Raw genomic sequence first — 20,460 nt, 5'->3', positions numbered from 1 at the left:
ATTGCAAATAAGAGTTACACTCCCAATATTTTAAGAATATTCTTCACCATTAACACAACTCTATATTTCTATTTTCATTTGGTCCCTTAAAGTCTGTTAACTGACACTGGGAGTAATATTTTTCTCCAAGACTGACATGAAACCCATTGGGACCTTTTGCTTTTGCTCACCCCAATATTATTTAAATAAAACCCAAACAATCTTTATTACAAATTAATAAGTAACATTTAAATGACCTATAAGTTTATTTTTCCACAAATTCAAGTTAACAGCTACAGATTTGTTGGTAACATAGCGAATTTGTGCTGAAAAATTCTACTTTCGTTTTTATTTAATACCACGTGGGCATTTGCAAATTAAAAAGAATAGCAAGTCTGAAATCTTTCCTGATTAAATTCTGTTTTCGCTTTAAAATTGTTGATTGATATTATACTTGTGTCACTTTCACTTCTGGCCTTTTTAAAGCCGAAACTGAACAGGGTATTTGTTCTCTTCATTCCGTCAACATCATTGATTTTTACGTTCAGGACTTGTTGTTATCTTTCGGAACTTCTCGTCTGTGTTGTCACGAATTGGGTAAATCCGAGGCTTTCCGACTATTGCAATTGACGTATTATTTTCTACACCAACAGACGACCAATCAGGTGCCGGTATTTACCTGAACTAAATTTAGCGCAAGTAAACACGTTTTTACATCCTAACGGCCGCGATTTATGAGTCTACTAAAGTTTGGAAGATGTTTAAAGTTTTATAAAAGTTTTTTTCATTGGACATACATTTTTGTCACTAAAGTAGCCGGCACCTAATGTTACTATAGGCGGCGGAAATCCGCCGGCTACCGGCTACTTTTGAAAGCCGTGGTTGGGTATGGGGTGGTGACCCATCACCTAAATTTCCTGGTTTATAATTAGTATCCTTATTATTTGCAATAAAGTGTCTAGCTTTTTAATAGCCCTACATATGTTATTGCATAGAGAAGTGAACTTTGAACTGGTGATTTGTCAAAGTTAATTAAATAATTGTGTAGACATCTCGTTTGATTTTTTTTTAAATTGTCAGAAGCTTATAAGATTTAAAATCATACAAATTAAATATATCTCTAACTCTGTCTCACGGGCAAGTAGAATAAATTTATAACTGGGAAAAGAATAGGAGCTCTAATTATAAGCGCGACCGTCTTGCGAATAATGAAAATTATTGGCACGACAGTCATGCTGATAGACACTTAAAAAACAAAACTCTTAAAACTTACTTCAAAATCCTTAATTGTGTGAGGGGTGACTTTTAAAATTCATAGATTCAAACTTAATTACTACTCAGTACTGCATACCACAGGAGAGAGAGAGAGAGAGAGAGAAGAGGGGGGGGGGGATAAGCCGATAAATCTTAAAAATCAAACGACTTTGTCATTTTAAAACAAAAAAGACACATTGTCAATAAAATTATTGAACTGTTATCACTTCTATATGCAATGTACTACTTCACTGGGTTAATTTTAGAGAGCTATTTAATTCGATAAAAAACATCGCAAGTGAAAGTAGCGAGCGCGAGCAGACATAAACAACCTATACTTCACCAGCTCAAATTAAACAAATGTGAATGAAACATTCTAATCTGCAACTTTTAGTGGTAACTTTAAATTGTATTTTTTACGAATGTTATATTTTTATCATCTTACATGCTTAAACAAAGTATGTCTCACCCGTAAAATGTTGGTGAGCAGCCGTCGTCGTTCGCTGTTTCACATTGACAAAGGACCCGGATGTAAGATTTTTTTCCCCTATGACCTTTTGACCTAGCATGACGTTAGAGTGTGCAAAACATCTATAAAGACAACATATAGACATTAACTGTAAGAACCTGTACGTCGTGACGTACTTTTTCGTTGTGATCTCATAGGGTGCCAAGCGCACAGAGATATGGGCCTATTAAGTTGTTTTTATAACTATAAAACTGCTCTGCTATATCCATAATAGAGTTTATGTCCAAAGTACTTTTAGAGTAAAAATGAATTATTTTTAAATATATAGCGTATAAGTCCTCAGTACCCCTTGCTTGTCGTAATAGGCGACTAAATGGGACGGTCTTTCGGATGAGATCGCAAAACCTAGGTCCCATGTCACAGCAGGTGTGGCACGATAAAGAGCCCTCCCTGCTCAAAGGCCGTAAGCGCCGAGCTTAGGTCTAAATTTTGCAGCCTTTCACCGGCAGCAGTGACGTCTCTTTATGATTGGAACATTCATGAGTGGGACGTTAAACAATATAAAATCAATCAATCACATACGATTCAATACAAAATAAAGGCCTAATACAGAAAGATCTGACTCAAACCACAGATTATAGTGAAAATATGCATAAACTCTTTGCATGCTATATAGAACTACCGAAAAGCTGAGCTCATTGTTTACACAACAAAGTCAAAGCGATTTTCAGAAAAATAGTCGTGTTTTATACCTAAATGGTAAGTAATACAGCACTAATAGTGATAGAGAGTTAGTTTAACAGTCAAATCACTTATTTGAAGAGAACAGCAGTGTCACCTAAGTGCATTTTAATTGGTAGAACTGGCCGCAGCTGAAAGTAAATTTCCAGACATAAATTATCAAGGACTGCTCCGAGAGTCAGTGAAGGCGTCAGTCCAAATATTCAGCCGAGCCGAATCTCAACCGAGATTACTAGTAGTATAGCCCGGGTTTGATATCAGGTTCTATAGGGGATTCAACAGAGTGCAGGTATTCACATGAGTGTAGGGGTCAGCGGGGGTCAAGCTGGCCAGGTGGCGAGATCAAGCTGGCGAGGTCAAGCTGACCAGGTGGGAAATCTGAGGAGATAGTGTGTGAACGTTTTGATTTTCTGTTCGCTTCAAATAAGTGATTTGACTGTTAAACTAACTCTCTATTACTATTAATGCTATATTACTTACCATTTAGGTATAAATGTCCCAAAATGAAAACAGTCACAACAATTTCCGTTCAAATGAAGATTTCCATGGCACAATATTTTATCTCCTGGAATTGAAGAGTTTATATAGTCTGCTTTATCTAGATACTGCTAGATCGTATCTCTATATACCTACTTGCATTTCGCAAATTCAAAAAACAAACTCTCGGAACTCTTCAATTTTGGGAGATAAAATATTGCGCCATAGAAGTCTTCATTTGAACGGAAAAATTAAAGATGTTTTATTTTATGGAATTTACATATTTAGACGGTAATACAGCATTGATAGTGATAGAGTTAGTTTAACAGTCAAATTACTTAATTGAAGCGAACAGCAGTGTCACCTAAGTGCACATTAATTGCTAGAACTGCCTGAAGCTGAAAGTAAATTTCCAAACATGAATTACGAAGGACTGCTCCGAGATTCAGTGAAGGCCTCAGTCCAAATATTCAGCCAAGCCGAATCTCAGCTGAGATTATACTACTAGTATTGAAAAAATTTTCCTATATCAAGTAACAATTTCATGCATAATTTATTAGCTATTTTGTGTTCAATATACATATCTCTGTAGAGATGCATCAGATGAAAAATTAATATCACTTATCAAAATTTTGTGCATAGAGGTAAAGTATATTTAAGTATTAGCTCAATCCCTGACGGTCGATGTGCCACCCTTTGAATTATTCTTACATGGAACTACATTTAAGTAATCAACTTTAATTTATTTTTGGCATATAGAAACATTCTTTCTAAATATTTTGGTGGGTAGAACATGTCTCTGGGTATTCCCCCCCAGTGCTCACTTTGATGCGGGAATTCTCTGTCTACCCCCCCCCCCCCCCCCCCAGTGCTCACTTTGATGCGGGAATTCTCTGTCTACCCCCCCCCCCCCCCCCCAGTGCTCACTTTGATGCGGGAATTCGGCTTTGAGTCTCAGTAGAACCGTCCTTCCTGCGGCCCTAAAGGAGCTGAAAAAAAATCAACAATTCACTATGCTATCCTGCTTAGAATTCAATGTTCTTTACAACATAAATATCTTCATTGCTCTATTTTTCTCCGTATAGTCCCCCGCCCCTCGGGCACGAATGCGGGAACCCCCCGCGCCCCAGGAGGCTTTCTGAATTTTCGGTATATGCGGCAAATTGAACGGCTTTTTTCTACTTTACCATTTTTCCGTTCGCTCACCGTGCGTTCGCCGTTTACAGTTTTGTGTTCACCGTGCGTTCGCTGTTTACAGTTTTGTGTTCACCGTGAGTTCACTGTTTACAGTTTTGTGTTCACCGTGAGTTCGCTGTTTACAGTTTTGTGTTCACCGTGCGTTCGCTGTTTACAGTTTTGTGTTCACCGTGAGTTCGCTGTTTACAGTTTTGTGTTCACCGTGCGTTCACTGTTTACAGTTTTGTGTTCACCGTGCGTTCGCTGTTTAGTTTTGTGTTCACCGTGCGTTCGCTGTTTACAGTTTTGTGTTCACCGTGCGTTCACTGTTTACAGTTTTGTGTTCACTGTTCACGGTCATTGCAAACTCCGCACAGCGTCAGTTACCATACGTGTGTGATTCGGTTTTCTAAGATACCAGATAGGGTGGTCACGTAGGGTTTATTTATTCCAGAATTAGTAGAAACAAATTCTTCTACACTTTGTGTAACGTTTAGACTGATTGAAAATTGAAACTACTGGCCTTGACATTGGACTATAATTTTGAGCGGAGCGTCATCGACGTAGTGATGATGATGCCGAGGCAGATTTGCCACGCACAATGAATTACATAGGAAACACATAGCTTCTGGGGAAACTTTTGGAAAAAGAATACTAGGACACCCACGTGTCCAAGTGAACAACTACAATACTATCTCACCTACAAACAGCGATAAGGTGCGAGTGTGTTATGCATTACGTTACCCGGACACCTCTTTTATTCAAGGTGAATTGCTTTTGAAAACAAAACCCAGCGGTTATTTTTTTAACCCCATTTTCACACCTGCTACGAGACAAATTGACACAGTATTTATCAGCGATTCTCAGTACTGACATTTTCTTCTGTGCCTATTAGTAAAAATTAGAACCCGCAGTACAAACGACAGTAAATATAAGCATTTCTCTGCACAAACGTTTTAATCAGTACCAACAATAAAGATATCAGTAGTTAACAGAATTTACCATTATCATCAGTATAGTACAGTAACAGTATTTATTAGTAAAACATGATACTATTAGTATTTTCCCGTCCAATAGTGGTCGTATCCACAGGTGCGTGCGTCGTATTTTTTTAAGTATAACTAATCTTAACCCTTTAACTACCAGAAATTTTCGAGTTTTCCTTCAAAGCTGATGCAAATATTTCAAATTGAAATTAAATATTTTCTAGTCATATTTTCGTAATATAACCTATGCATATTCTGAAAGGAAAAATCTTGGAAGATTTTAATTATGCACTAAAATGTGGTGTAATGGTTCCCATGACAACAAAAATACCCCACAAATCCCATAAATGTGTTTTTTCACCATTTTCGTCACCTAAAACACACAGATTGAATGTTTATCAGCCATCATTTAAATAAATGTTAGGAATAGTTGTATTCATATGCATGTATAACATGCATTCATGAAATTGAGTGTCATTTATTGTAAATATGATTATACATGTACATTAACATTGAAGTACAAGATGCGCATAAGTTACAGTAGACTACCTGTGATTATTGTAAAATGTTCCTTAAAACTTGATGAAGAAAAAATTTAATGAAAATTAAAACTCTCTCTACGCATATTTTTAAAATATAACTCATACAAATTTCAAAATGAAAAAAATAAGTTTCCAATTATGCAGTGTAACGAATGTTTACAGTTACCATGGCAACTAAATGAGTCCATGAATCACAAAAATATATAGTTGTGTTTTTTTTTCCCTACATTTTCGTTGTTGGTTTTTCATCATTTCCTTCATATGAAAATACAAACTGACCAGTAAACTGCTACACTAAGTTTTGAATTATGTAATATGACCTGATGTTATGGTTGCCGTGGCAACACAATAATCCATAAATCGCTAAAATGAGTTTTTCATCCTTTTCTTCCCTTGAAATAGAAAAAAATGTTCTATAAACTATCACAATATTTACGTCATGTACGTAATGATATGAAAACTAGCAGTACAAGTTCAAATATACATGTAAGGTTTATAAACCTACAATACATACAAACCATATGCCTATAGAAATTAAATACGTTTACTCTCCAAATTCTAATATAATATTGTTCAGTAGATCATAAATGCGTCAATAGCTTAGTTCGTTTATAATACAATAAGCTAAATACATGTACATTGCATCCGCGCTAGTCACGCTTACTAAGTCCGGGAGTACCGTACGTATGTACATTAGGCGTGGTTTACGACGGTGAATATATTGATAAAACAGTGTACCAGATATTTAGAGCGTTGTGTGATCTAAATTAATTGTTACTGATTTTTTTCTATTTATATTATAAAAATAATGCATACACTGTCTCGCCTCGATCACACATAGAGAACTACACCAACGGCACCGACGCTTTTTTCGCTGGTGTATCTCACATGCAAGCCGTTTTCTCATCGGACTGAAGAAGTTTCCGATCAGACACTGGGCAACGTCTAGTGAGAAATCAATTAGAGAGTAATGCCTGTAAGGTTTCACGGTACCTGGGGTGTTCAACCATAGAATATAAAACGTGTTTCCTGCAGGCACGTAAAATAGGGGATGGGTGTTGCCATCCCCCAACTTTTCTCAACACCTTTTAATGTTAAAAGATATATTTGGTGACCCCCTCCCACATTTTATAATAGTATTGAAATATAAAAATGTAAAGTCGAAGTTATGAATTGAACTTGTGTACATGTATTGAAAGGTGCGCAACCCCCTCTCCCTATTTAAGAAGTCGAAGTTTGGGATTATACATGTCACACCCCTCAATTTTAAATTTTCGGAATTTTTTAAAGGTTGCACGTTACTCCCGCATCCCCACCCCGAGTTTGGAGAATTTAAGTGCTGATTGTCCTAAAGAAGAACTTTTTTTTAAAAAAATTGGTTTATCTATTCATTTATCCATTTATTTATTTTTATTTGCTCGTCAAGAAATTTAGACAATGGTGTAGGGATCCCCCCCCCCCCTGTTGAGAAATTATGCTACATACATGTACGTGCCTGTCCTGTATAAAATACCTGCATGTCGTAATGCGGTTATCCTGCAGGTCCCTGTGTACTGAGTGTGTACCGTGCATAATAGAATCCTTTTTTACAAAGTAGTTTCCATATGAGTGAAAAATTCTCGAAAGGGACATTAAACAATATTCAATCAATAGAGTAGTTTCTTGCATGATTTTACATGTAGTGATAATTGATTACTAATATTTTAAGCGTACTTTTAAAAGCATCACTATTTAGTATTATATGTAGATCAGAGAGTCTTCGTCGGCACTGTACACAATCGTACTTTTTCTCTGACATAATTAAAAAAGTTTGCAATATTTTACATTTACATGTTTGTATACTTTATGCTGTGTGTGTGTGTTTTGTGGTGTTTTTTTAATAACGGAAATTTGTCATCAAATATTTAAAGAAATTTACCGATGCATTGTTATCTGACCAGTAAATATCAGAGAAAATACTATATGTATTTGTATATATGTCTCTGTACATTTGGATATTGGGTAATTGTTTAATTCCCATCAAAGATACGCATGTGGTTTGTTGAGGTCACGTCGTCCTGTACTCGATCTGCTCTCTGTTCCGTACATATCTGTATCCTTTGCTATTTCCCCAAAACTGATAAGAGGTAATATCAGCAGAACGTAACAGTATATATGATATAAGAGGGGGGGGGGGGGGCAGGATGAAAGGAAGGAGCTGGGAGGGGGAGAAAAGAGGTTTAGTGGGGAGGTTCTTATACTTTTTTTTCTTAAAACTCCTTTGTTTTTCCTTTTTCACCACTGCATCAATGGATCATATACGTATTCGATGCCGTACCCATTGTGTTTTGACAGATAAAAGAAACAACTAATAAATACAGAATAGAAATACATTTGCAATATCGCGTTAGCCTGTTATATTTATATATAACTATTACAACCGTTGCAGTGCATATGGGTAATAAACTGGCATGTAATACGCTTTAGTTCCCAAATGAAATATGCAATTTATCACTATTCGGGGGAAGAGATGGGGAGACGGCTACCCCCTGTCCGCCCCCTTATATAAGGAGTCAAGTTCATGAGAAGGACCAACATCTTCATGGAACTTTACAATATTTACGCTATGGAGTTGATGCGACTAGAAGTAGAAATCCGGTATGTCACTCAAGTGACTGTCCAGTGTACACTGGTGACTGTGTTTCTATATATTCTGATTAATTGTCCTTATTATAGAAACTTCTTCATAACTGTAGTCATCTGCACCAATGTCTGACGGTGACCCAACGGACAACAAAACTGAGCCTGTATCGCTTTCAGCGCAACACTCCATGATTAAAGGACAAGGGACGTTATTGGTCAAAATTGGCCGCGCTTCAAAAACCGATCGTACTTTGCAAGTAGAAAGGTGAGAATTTTCTCGTTTCATTCATATATAACATGTACCAATTACTTGTTGCTGGTATTGAGAAAATAACGTTACAATGTTGCATTGTTAACTCTGACGCTATCTTCCGACGGTCGCTTTTTCGGAACGACGTCATCGACCTTCTAGGATATACAGTCCCCTGATTCTTTTAGAATATTTATCTAAAAGTTACAATTTTAACTTTTTATATAAAAATACTCATTGAGATCAAAAACTGGCATGCTATGGAAAATACATTATTCATTTACATGTAACTTTATCGTGGTCATAGACATTTTGCGGAAGAATCTTGTGTTAATTAGAGTGAGGAAAATAATGCGTGGATTTGTCAAAAATTGTTCAGTAGAACGCAATCATATTTTCGAAGGTGCTGTTCGATGTCGTCCTGTTCAAATGAAATATGGAAAATAGAATGGCTCTTGAATTTTCTTTTTCCTGTATTTTTTTTTTTTTTTTTTTTTTTTTTTTTTTGGTCATAAATTTAAACACTTCGATTAAAAAAGGTCGATTGAGTCGGATAAAATTACTTGTTATGTCATGTACACCAAGGACTATATAGCAGGTCTGCTTACATGTGTATGCAATATACATGTTACAGTACATACGAATAAAATGTGTCTTTATTTACAAAATATATTGAATAAAGTGTGGTAAATGTACTAAACGATACAAATTTATGTTGCATGAATGGAATATCATTTTCTTGGGTACAGCAAAACACGTCAAGTAATGTGCATGTAGCTTCAGATGGTATATTTCATATAGCAAATGCATTTAAAAACCTCACAAAAATGCGTCCGTGTTTATATCTACATTCCCCTAAATGGTCAACAAAGGGTAGTTCCAGCTCTCTCTCTCTCTCTCTCTCTCTCTCTCTCTCTCTCTCTCTCTCTCGTTCTCTCTCTCATAGTGTTCATCTTTGATAAATGAAAATTACATCAGTCAGTGGGCATGTCATTGTATGCACCGACATTCAGTCTAAATCTAGAACGAACTCTGGGAAGTTGTTTGAGTACATGTATAGACAATGTGGTATGTTTAACTGCTTTTCCCAGGCACTTGATTTCATATGTGAATAAGGATATATTGATGAGTGACACCCCCCCCCCCCCCCCTATTCTTGATAGTAGTACTGAATGAGAAAAAAATAGGCTTAAAATTATGAATTGAACCCATGTAGCGAAGGATAACCCCCACCCCCCACCCCACCCCCGACTATTTAAGAATTCGAAGATCAGGCAGAAAGGTTTTTTTCATTTGTTAATTAACTACCAATTTATCCTTCGACCCCCCTCCCCCCCCCCCCCCCCCCCCCCCCCCCGATAAATGATGCTACGTGTCTGTTTCCAAGAGACAGTATATGTAACTACAACATACTTTTTAAAAAAAATGAATTTTATAAATATCATTCATGTATTTTCGTTTTTCAATGTGCGGGTCAGGCCTATCCAAAACACTGACGAGAGAGAGAGAGAGAGAGAGAGAGAGAGAGAGAGAGATATGGGTGTCTACATCACCTTACAGTTATACTCCAGTATTCCTAATTATGGAGGGGGCGTACGTCAATACTAATATAAACTTTTAGTAACCATCATCACAACACATATATTATATATTTTATAAGATTGATAAAAGTTGAAGTATCTTTAGGCTGGTCAAGTTGTTCCCATAGCAAAGATATGGTCGACATCACCCCCACCACCACCACCACCCAAAGTGGAGGGGCAACCCCTCCTCGATACTACGGTGCCTGAATATTTATATCTATACATGTATATATACACATGTATGTACATCCTGCCCAATTACCTTTGTTATATGTGTATCTGTAAATGTGCATCTATTACACACACACATGTGTATATATATATATATATATATATATATATATATATATATATATATATGATTCCGTGGGGATCCGGGTTTGAGTAGGTCCTCAGTACTCCTTGCTTGTCGTAAGAGGCGACTAAATGGGGCGGTCCTTCGGATGAGACCGCAAGATGAGGTCTCGTGTCACAGCAGGTGTGGCACGATAAAGATTGGTTCCTGCTCAATGGCCATGAGCACCGACCATAGGCTTAAATTGTGCAGCCCTTCAGCGGTAGTGGTAAGGTCTCCACGAGTGAAATATTCTCAAGAGGGGCGTTAAACAATATTCAATCAATCAATCATACGCGATATAGAAAAAAATCTGCCACAACAATGGTCGAAGTTTCAAATCGATCACAGGTTTTCGACGTTTTAAAGAAACCACATCTCGCTGGAAGACATAAATAATGATTTGCCGTTATTTTATTTTTAATCTAAACCGTTTTAAGAACCTTTGGAATCAATATCTAATTACTAATGTAGTAATATTTAATTTCAACATGCATCATATATACATACATGCATGTACGTTAAAATTGATGTAAGAAAACTGCTTTTAAAAAAACCGCGCACAAAAACGTCAATATTATTAGCAACAAGTTTTATGCATTATATTTGATGTATTTGTATTAAAGATAGTTTAAAATTTAGCGGGAAAAGTAGCAGACATTCAAAATATTGACTTTGCGTAACGAAAACGGCCGATTTCCGCATTCATTCTTTTTTAAATTTCATATTGTTTGCAGCCAACAACCGACACCATATTCATAATGAAAGAAGAATATTAATGGATAATTAAACATTTTTTTTTCCAGTTCTATAACATGCAAAATATTGACTGCGTATCGAAAACAGCCGATTTCGCATTCATTCTTTTTTAAAATTCATATTGTTTGTAGCCAACAACCGACACCATAGAAGAATATTAATGGATAATTAAAGATGCAAAATATAAATCTGGTTGTTGCATGCAAAAGTATTTGTTTTTGCTAAAGTTTATCAACAGATTCCGCTAAACAGCTCATCTTTAGCGTATATTCATGACGTCATAATAAAATATTACGTCCTTTTTACGTAAGTGGGATGAGAAGAACATCCTAGTTGTGTAAATAAAAAGAATAATTAAGCATAGTATGAAAGTTGAAAAAATGAAGAAGAAAAAACCTCGACGGTATATAGCCAATAACGTCACTTGTCCTTATGCGCTGTTTATGTTACAGTCATGACAACGTAACAAGAAATGGAAATATTCAGTCAAAACAACTCATTTGACATACTTGTACTGAAGTTATTTTTTTTTTTTAAATTCTAACAGATTATTATTGCAAATAAAGGGAAAAATCCTAATCTAAACGCTAACACTTTTAAATAAGTATACATACTTACATCCAACACACACCGACACCTTGCTCGTAATGATTAACTTATGAAAAATGTACATTTTAGTCCTTTCCATAGCCTACATCATAGATATTGCCTATTCATCTAATGGAAATATACATCTATACCTTCTTTTTTTATTATTCATGCATGTGAGACACTCAAATGTGAACAAAACTTAATTCTTTTAGATTATATACATGTAATACATCTACGTGAAAAAGATAGAGAGAGAGAAAATACACACAAATCCCGTGCGCTTTAGCCATTTTTCACACACATATACTTTGGCTGAATGCGGACATGTATGTGAAAAAGATAGAGAAAAAAACACAAATCCCGTGCGCATTATACCACCTTCATACTCACGGATTTTTCTTACGAGTCCTTACGGATCTCCGACTCATAGTCAATCACAAGCATTCGTAAATCACTCGTCGGTATCCGTGTCTAAATCGTAACTTTATGGATTTGTGGAATACGTAAGGGTCCGTAAGAAAAATCCGTGAATGTGAAGATACCATTAGCCATTGTTCACACACGTATACCTAGGCTGAAGGCGGACACGCTTACATAGGGAAATAAATGTACATTGTATTTAGGTTGTAAAACAGTTCTAATTCATAAAACAAAAACAAAAACCCAATCACAGATTTATTTACTTTTTCCACGTAAATATAGTTATGTATCGTTATATAATTTATTTGCGCAATACACACGCACACTAATGTCAAATGACGTCAAAATGCATTTTTATCGCGTGTAACTTGTAAAATGCATTACTATCATGAAGAAATAGGTCTATGCCCTATGCCCGTACCTAAATATGATCGTAAGAATAAATGAAGCAAATGTTTAAACCTTTCCGAATATGATATACGTTTTTAAATATTGTGTTTATCAGAAAAGATTTTACTAACAGAATATAACACAATTTTTGTCATTTCGGCTTAATTTTCCTACTTTCCGGTAACGATGTGCGATTTTAAATGCGTGTTTTCAACTAGTTCCCAACATCGCACAGAAAAACTTTGAGTAGAAAAATTGTTTAATTTTTACTCTACTTTTAGAAAATATGATTTGTTTCATCATATTCCAATTCTTAACAAAACGCCCCCAATTTAATCCCGTCGGCACATAAAAGGCGTCACTGGGCGTTAAAGGGTTAAACTACACACATGCATATATTAGTAAAATTTTGGTGAATACATAATTTTACGTAACAATGAAAACAACAAGACATATAGGCAAATTAAAGGTGCAATGGTTAAAAACTGAATTAGATATAAAGGGAAAAAAGTGGTGACTGGATTTTTGCTACATTGCGTTCAAGAAGACGCGGAACACTGGTTGTGCCGTGGAAACATTGAATTCTGATTCGGTTCATTTCAATATCAAGTAAAAAGCTTATCATCTTTTCAACTAAATCGCCCTCGTTGAGCCGCATATCATGTAGTTCAATTTCATTAATATCACCAAGATCAAAAGTCGCCGCTTGCTCAGTCATGTTATCGAACTCGTAAAGCAGACGATATATACCGGAAACTCGTGTGTATCCGTGTCATCGCTATCTGTGTTGTTTCTTTAATATGATTTTGTGTTTCATTTACACGGTTGGTTTTTTGGTAGCAATGGAATAAAACAAACATATACATTTTGGTTACGATGATTTTGTGTAAATCCCCGTTCTATAAATAGCGCTAAAATCAGAACGGGGAAGACGCATTCCAGAGAAAAGTAGCCCTTGTGCTTAGTGCAGATGAAATCGGGACGAATGTTTTGAAAATGCCAAGAAATCAAACCAATTTTTCATCCATACAGCATCGTTAAGTCATCACTTTATTTTTCAAATGATTTAACAAAACGCTGAAATCGACATGGATCAATGCAAAAATTACGTTCCATTCCATTTTTCGTTCCGTCTTCTAGCAAGGCCTCCTTGAAAATTACTTCCTGTGACGGGGAATTGCTGACCCCCATACGTGTGGTGTAATTCTAAATCAATTTGAGAACTGTCAACGCTAATTACTGAATATTGGACATTGACAGGACATGTGAGGTGACAGAGAGAAGGACAGAATTAAACACGTTGTTGATCGGGTAACGAATTTTCCTACTTTCGGTTTGAAACATGCTCTGTAAACAAACCTGCAAGCAATACTGTATGCACTCTCCTTAAATGTCTTCACATCCGAAGACATCAAACCAGGATCTTCATCCCCTGGTAGGCATTTTCACTTGTCAGTTCCAGGGGTTGGTCTTCGGCACCAAATGTAACAACACGGTAGATAATGCAACGGATCAAACCGGGATTCAAACCCGAGCCCCCTGAATTTCTCTAGTCAGGTGCTCTACCAACTGAGCTAACTGGCCATCGGCTATCGAATTCGGCTGACCTCTACAACAGTATGTGTGCGTTGAAAACCGCAAATTGATGATTCTGATCAAATAAATCTGATGCTTATTTGATATTCTTAGACCATTGGCTAGTAAAGGTAATGGGGGACCCTCTAGAGATTTTTGCAAACAAGTATTTTTTGAAAGTACATAGTCCCTAGATTATAAATCAGGTTGTTTGACATTTCTACGTGGAGGAGTTTACGAGTTTTGGGGCACAAAACATGAAATTTGTAAAAATGATAGTCAAAAACTGGAAAAACTCTTCAGATCCGATATAGATGTCATTGACATTTGCAAACAAGTATTTTTTAAACTAACATAACCCTTTATTTATATATAAAGTTGTTTGACATAAATATGTGAGGGCATTTACGAGTTTTGGGGCTAAACATGATTTTTTCTTTAAAAATTGACGAAAAATAGAAAAATCCTTCAGATCCTATATAGATGACATGGACATTTGAAAACAATTATTTCTTATGAAAGTCTGTAACCCTTTAACTATAAATCAGATTGTAAACATTGAGACCTTTTAGATTTTGGGGGCAAAACCCCAAAATTTGTAAAAATAATAGCCGAAAACTGGGAAAAAAAAACCCTCTTCATATCCGATATAGATATCATTGACATTTACAAACAAGTATTATGTAAACTTATGTAACCCTTTCATTGACAAGATGTTTGGCATAAATAATTGGGGACGTTTACGACTTCTGGGGCTAAAACATGATTTTTTTTCTTTAAAAATCGCCGAAAATGGAAAAGTTCTTCAAATCATTTATAAATAATATGGACCCTTGAAAACAATTATTTTTTGAACGTATGTAACCCTTGAATTGTGAAAAAGATTGTTTGACATTAATGCAAGGGGACCTTTTCAAGTTTCGGGACAAACTCATGAAATTTGTAATTAAAGTATAGTTTAAAAATGGAAAATCTTCGAGAATCTTTCAAACACAATATGGACATTCACAAAAATGTATTTTGCATTAAAGAACTTAACCCCTTGTTTATATATCAAGTTGTTTGACATTAAGGCGAGGTATATGAATTACTGAGTTATTAGTAAGAGATATTCTTGCATGCAATATTAGTCCAGAATTTGTAATCGCATTGCAAATAGTAGTTTCAAACTCTTGAGTCTGTGAGTAACTTCTACAACCGGCCGCGACAAACCTAAGTTGTTAAAACAGTTAGTGACAGTTCCATCGCTAAACGCTCGGCATCAGGTGTGAATGTCGTGAGTCCTCGGAGATGACCTTAAAAACGGATGTCCCATGTCGCAGTAGGTGTGGCGCTCTAAAGAACCCTCACTGCTCAATGGCCGTAAGCGCCGAGTAAAGGCCTAAATTTGAAGCCCTTCACCGGTCCTGATGACGTCTCCATATGAGTGAAAAATCCTTGAGAGGGACGTTAAGCAAGATACAATCAATCAATCTACAGTGACATAACATGTTTGATAGTGTAATCAACTTAGTACTTCTCGTCAGATGGTGCATAGTCATTTTAAACGTGAGGTGCTTAGGTAATATCCATTTGCCATCCCTATCTGAGACACATATGTCCTGAGAGTACGATTTGGGAAACCTTTTTGCCTTTGAAAATAAGATCGGTTGTCTGATACGACTTGAGAGAGACGTACAATGAGATTTTATATACACATGTATTCAGAGATGATGGAGAGGTGGCCGTGGTAAGTTATTGCATGACAATTTTGTGGCAGTCAGAAATATACCTTTTGATGATCATAGCAGATTCTATGACTTGAAAGGGCTAACGCAAATGCAGACTCAATTCAGTAGCAACACATGCAGATTGTATCAGTTCGCCTTTGGAGTTTTCCAAAATTCAATTTTGCTACCAAATTTTCTTTGTGTTTTTTTATTTACGTTTCAAGTTTTGCAATCACTATTATATGAATCGGGATAAATGACAAGTATCTCTCTCTGAGCTTTGTCATACTTTCAACCACATACTTCTACATGATATTTATCTCCATATATTCGGATAAAGTCTGTCCATGTTGCTCAAAAATTATATCAATTTTAGGTTCTGACTTGTTTAGATCATCGGACTTAGTGTACGTTTTTCTACAGGTTGGATAAAACATTCCCCCCCTTTAGCAACCAAATCAATATACTGAACTTTACTTACAGTTGTCCCGTGGGTATCTGGGTTAGAAGGGATAGGTCCTCGGTACCTTTTGCTTTTTATAAGAGGCAAATAATGGGGCAAGAAAACCATTGTCCCGTGGAAATCCAGGTTAGAATAGGTTCTCGACACCCCTTTCCTTATCGTAATAGGTGACTAAATGGGGCTGTCCTTTGGATGAGATCGCAAAAACCGAGGTCTCGTTTCACAGCAGGTGTGGCATGATAAAGATCCCTCCCTGCTCAATGGCCGTAAGCGCCGAGCATATAGGCCTAAATTTTGCAGCCCTTCATCGGCAATGGTGACGCTTCCATATGAGTGAAAAATTCTCGAGCAGTACGTTAAACAATATACAAGCAACCAACTAATTTATTGTGTTATTGTATGCAGAGTTTTTTAAATGGCTTCTACTGTTTTTGTCACACACTTCACAAGTTTGTATTTTTTTCCTTGTACTTGAGTTTCTTCATTATAGAACAGACATTTATGGGTGTTGAAAAGTGTCGATAGTGAACACAGGTTGAGTAAACGTCTCTTAGTCTTACAGTTCACTTGACTCGGCGCAACTTCGTCAATGCTCAAGATTTACTTCTAGTAACTAATTAATATTTGTAAATTATTATAACACCAGCAATAGAAACCATGTAAGGCACCATTTAAAGCTAGTAAACAATCTATGCCTTTATTATTCTTGGGATACTGTCTTATGTGACATCTTTATAAGTAAGCTGAAAATTGTAAAGGTGTTCAATATTACATGTGACAATATATTTATCTATTTTACAATTGTAGATTAATACAATTCATTAATCTGAATTATTCAGAAATTAGTTTATTGTTTGTAATATGTCATATTCTCAGTAGTCGAGCCTTTATTTATAAGGGTTTCCCCCATTTTTGCATTGTATACTCAAAAGTAATCCATGTGCTTTCTTTTTATTGATTATATACATTTATGGGCTTCCATACATTAGATGTATCGTGTGAGACTTGGAAATGTGGACAACGATTTTTATGTTGAAAGTTATATTTACTAACTCAAGATTACATATACATCATATAAAGATAAGGTCTGTGAATTATAGTATCTAGGAATGAACCGTTTTTCATACTGTTTATTTAGTATTGAACATGTTAATAGGTATATGTTATTTTAGGAATTTGGTATACACTGTATAATTTCGTAATTTGTAGACATTTAAAAATATATACCACTTTCTATAAAACACTGTCTTCTATTTTTATACGTATTTCTCACAGATGTCGTCTCTGGGAAGTCCCTATCTATTTTTATACGTATTTCTCACAGATGTCGTCTCTGGGAAGTCCCTATCTATTTTTATACGTATTTCTCACAGATGTCGTCTCTGGGAAGTCCCTATCTATTTTTATACGTATTTCTCACAGATGTCGTCTCTGGGAAGTCCCTATCTATTTTTATACGTATTTCTCACAGATGTCGTCTCTGGGAAGTCCCTATCTATTTTTATACGTATTTCTCACAGATGTCGTCTCTGGGAAGTCCCTATCTATTTTTATACGTATTTCTCACAGATGTCGTCTCTGGGAAGTTCCTTTCCCGTTGTTTGTGTTTACAATGTGTCGTCTTTATTGCGGTATGGAACACCGTAACAGCCATGTTGAATTTGCCAAACTTTTTATAAATTCAAATGGCCATATCTTGAAAACGCCCCAACATAAATTTATCAAACAACATTCATTTACCTTTATTTTATACACACTTTCAAACAATCATAGTGTAGAAAAATCCCTGGGGGGGGGGGGTAAATGTGTTACTGGCCCATGGTCTATATGTATTGAAATATGATCTTTATATTTATCTCTATTTCTTTTTAAAGATATAAATCATCTAGGGCAACGTTTTAGTACCAATACTGCATCGTAAATCGTCATCAGGGTGTTATAAAACATGGATAAAAAAACCGGAACAGAACAAGGAAATTTCTGTTAATACATATTACGTTAGAAAGACGGTGTATTGTAAAACCAAAAGGCTTGTTATGAACAAGGGACGCAAAAATTATATTTTTTTCTAATTACAGTTCCAACGTTTCATATACATATACTTGACAAAGTATACCAATGTATATGCATTCTAAAATTATCATATTTGTGACATTATGTTGTTTTATGAAAAAAAAGAATACCTTAAAAGACAAACAATTCTTACTTTTTTTTTTTTACTGTTTTTCTGACTACCACCTCAACCAACGATCTTTTAAACCTATCTAAGTCATGAGAGATTTTCATCCCATAAAACAACACTAAAATGGATAAACTATTTTCTCAAAAATTTTCCCAAATTTCCTGCCAATGATAGCCTTCTTCAAGTGAACTAAATATTTTCGAGATTATTGAACTTGATAGTCGAAGAGATGTAAAGATATCGGACGATTATTAAGTACCACTACTGAAAGGAAAATGTACTGAGAGTGCCATTCTTAGCTGATAATTGCTGATAATTATTGTTATCGTGATGTTGGTGCTGATGAAAGGTGAAGATAATGAACAGTGATCAATCTCATAACTCCTATAAGCAATACAAAATAGAGAGTTGGGCACACACGGATCACTGGACACACCAGAAGTGGGATCAGGTGCCTAGGAGGAGAAAGCATTCCCTGATAAGTTTTGACAATCACTGGTATTTTTACTGTCAGTACTTATAATTTCTGTAATAATCAGCAAATGTAACTTTGTTATATCTTCCACTTCATTTTGTTTGAGATATAAAAAATTCAAATATGTAGTGTTTCCCTTTTCTCAGCATTATTCATTTTACATCTTTCATTTCTTAAGCTGTCGACAGCTACAATATTACCGGCAGTGTGAGTTTGAAAAAAGATACACATTTAAAATTACAAATAACAAATATTAAGTAGTTGGGGAAAACAGTAGTGTGCGGTATTGTGGTGTTATTTTATTGTTAACATGATTCATATCTTATGAAGCGTCTCATTGATGTTTTAGCGTATAACCCTATTTTATCATTACTATACACAGAGGCGGTTGAATTTCGATGTGTACATCTCTCTGTCTGTTACAGGTGATATTTAAATCTATATGTCGTTCCCCATAATTCATTCATAAGATTTTTACACATGAGTAAAGGATTTTACTATGATAGATATGATCCGACTATGATCACTGCTGCATAGAAGTTTTATGAATGCACCGTTTTAAAAGTCCCAGATCGGGACCCACATCTTAATTGTAGTGTGTGCAAATCAACTCTAAAAAATGGAACGGGAACACGCGGATTAAAGCTGACATGAATTAACAAATGCGTACACATTTCTCATCTTATTTGCCATATCTAAAACCCGGAACGGGAACACACCGATTAAAGCTGATATAAATTAACAAATACGTACACATTTCTCATCTTATTCGCCATATCTCTGTCAGGTAGCTTTTACTTAATTCCATTGGTATATACTATGTCAGGCACGTATATATGGTGAGATGGAGGGTCCAAACCCATCATTCCTAGGCTAAGTAGAAAATAAAAATGTTTGTCTATTTGTATACACCTCAACTTGTAAAGTACTACATTTTAGTTCATAGCTTCAAATTAAACCCTTTAAGTAAGTCTGCGTTGGTTGAATTTGGTCCGATGAGTCAGAATCAGACAGACAGACACAGGAAAACAGGTGATCGGAAAACCTGATTTGTTGAGTTTTGTAGTTTTGAAAGAGTTAAAAATCTTGGACATCTGAATTATTAATTTTAGAACATAAAACTAATGTTCTGTGTAGATATTATATTTCATCAAATTTGTCAAGGAATAACACAACTGAGGAATTTAAGGAGGAATAACACACCAGAGAAATTTAAGGAGGAATAACACATCAGAGAAATTCAAGGAGGAATAACACACCAGAGAAATTTAAGGATGAATAACACACCAGAGAAATGTAAGGAGGAATAACACACCAGAGAAATTTAAGGAGGAATAACACACCAGAGAAATTCAAGGAGGAATAACACACCAGAGAACATTAAGGAGGAATAACACACCAGTGAAATTTAAGGAGGAATAACACACCAGAGAAATTTAAGGAGGAATAACACACCAGAGAACATTAAGGAGGAATAACACAC

General features: G+C 35.6%; 1 long non-coding RNA gene across 1 annotated transcript; it reads left to right on the top strand.

Moving 5' to 3' along the window:
- Positions 1-11,514: 11,514 nt before the first annotated feature.
- On the top strand, positions 11,515-18,516 carry LOC130049971 (uncharacterized). Its single transcript, XR_008798317.1, has 2 exons — positions 11,515-14,190; positions 18,195-18,516. It is a non-coding gene; the product is annotated as an uncharacterized LOC130049971 (long non-coding RNA).
- Positions 18,517-20,460: the final 1,944 nt, after the last annotated feature.

Source organism: Ostrea edulis, chromosome 9 (assembly GCF_947568905.1).
Source record: "Ostrea edulis chromosome 9, xbOstEdul1.1, whole genome shotgun sequence".
Classification (NCBI taxonomy): domain Eukaryota; kingdom Metazoa; phylum Mollusca; class Bivalvia; order Ostreida; family Ostreidae; genus Ostrea; species Ostrea edulis.
The sequence above is the reverse complement of the archived record's forward strand: the minus strand, read 5'-3'. Positions and strand labels throughout refer to the sequence as shown.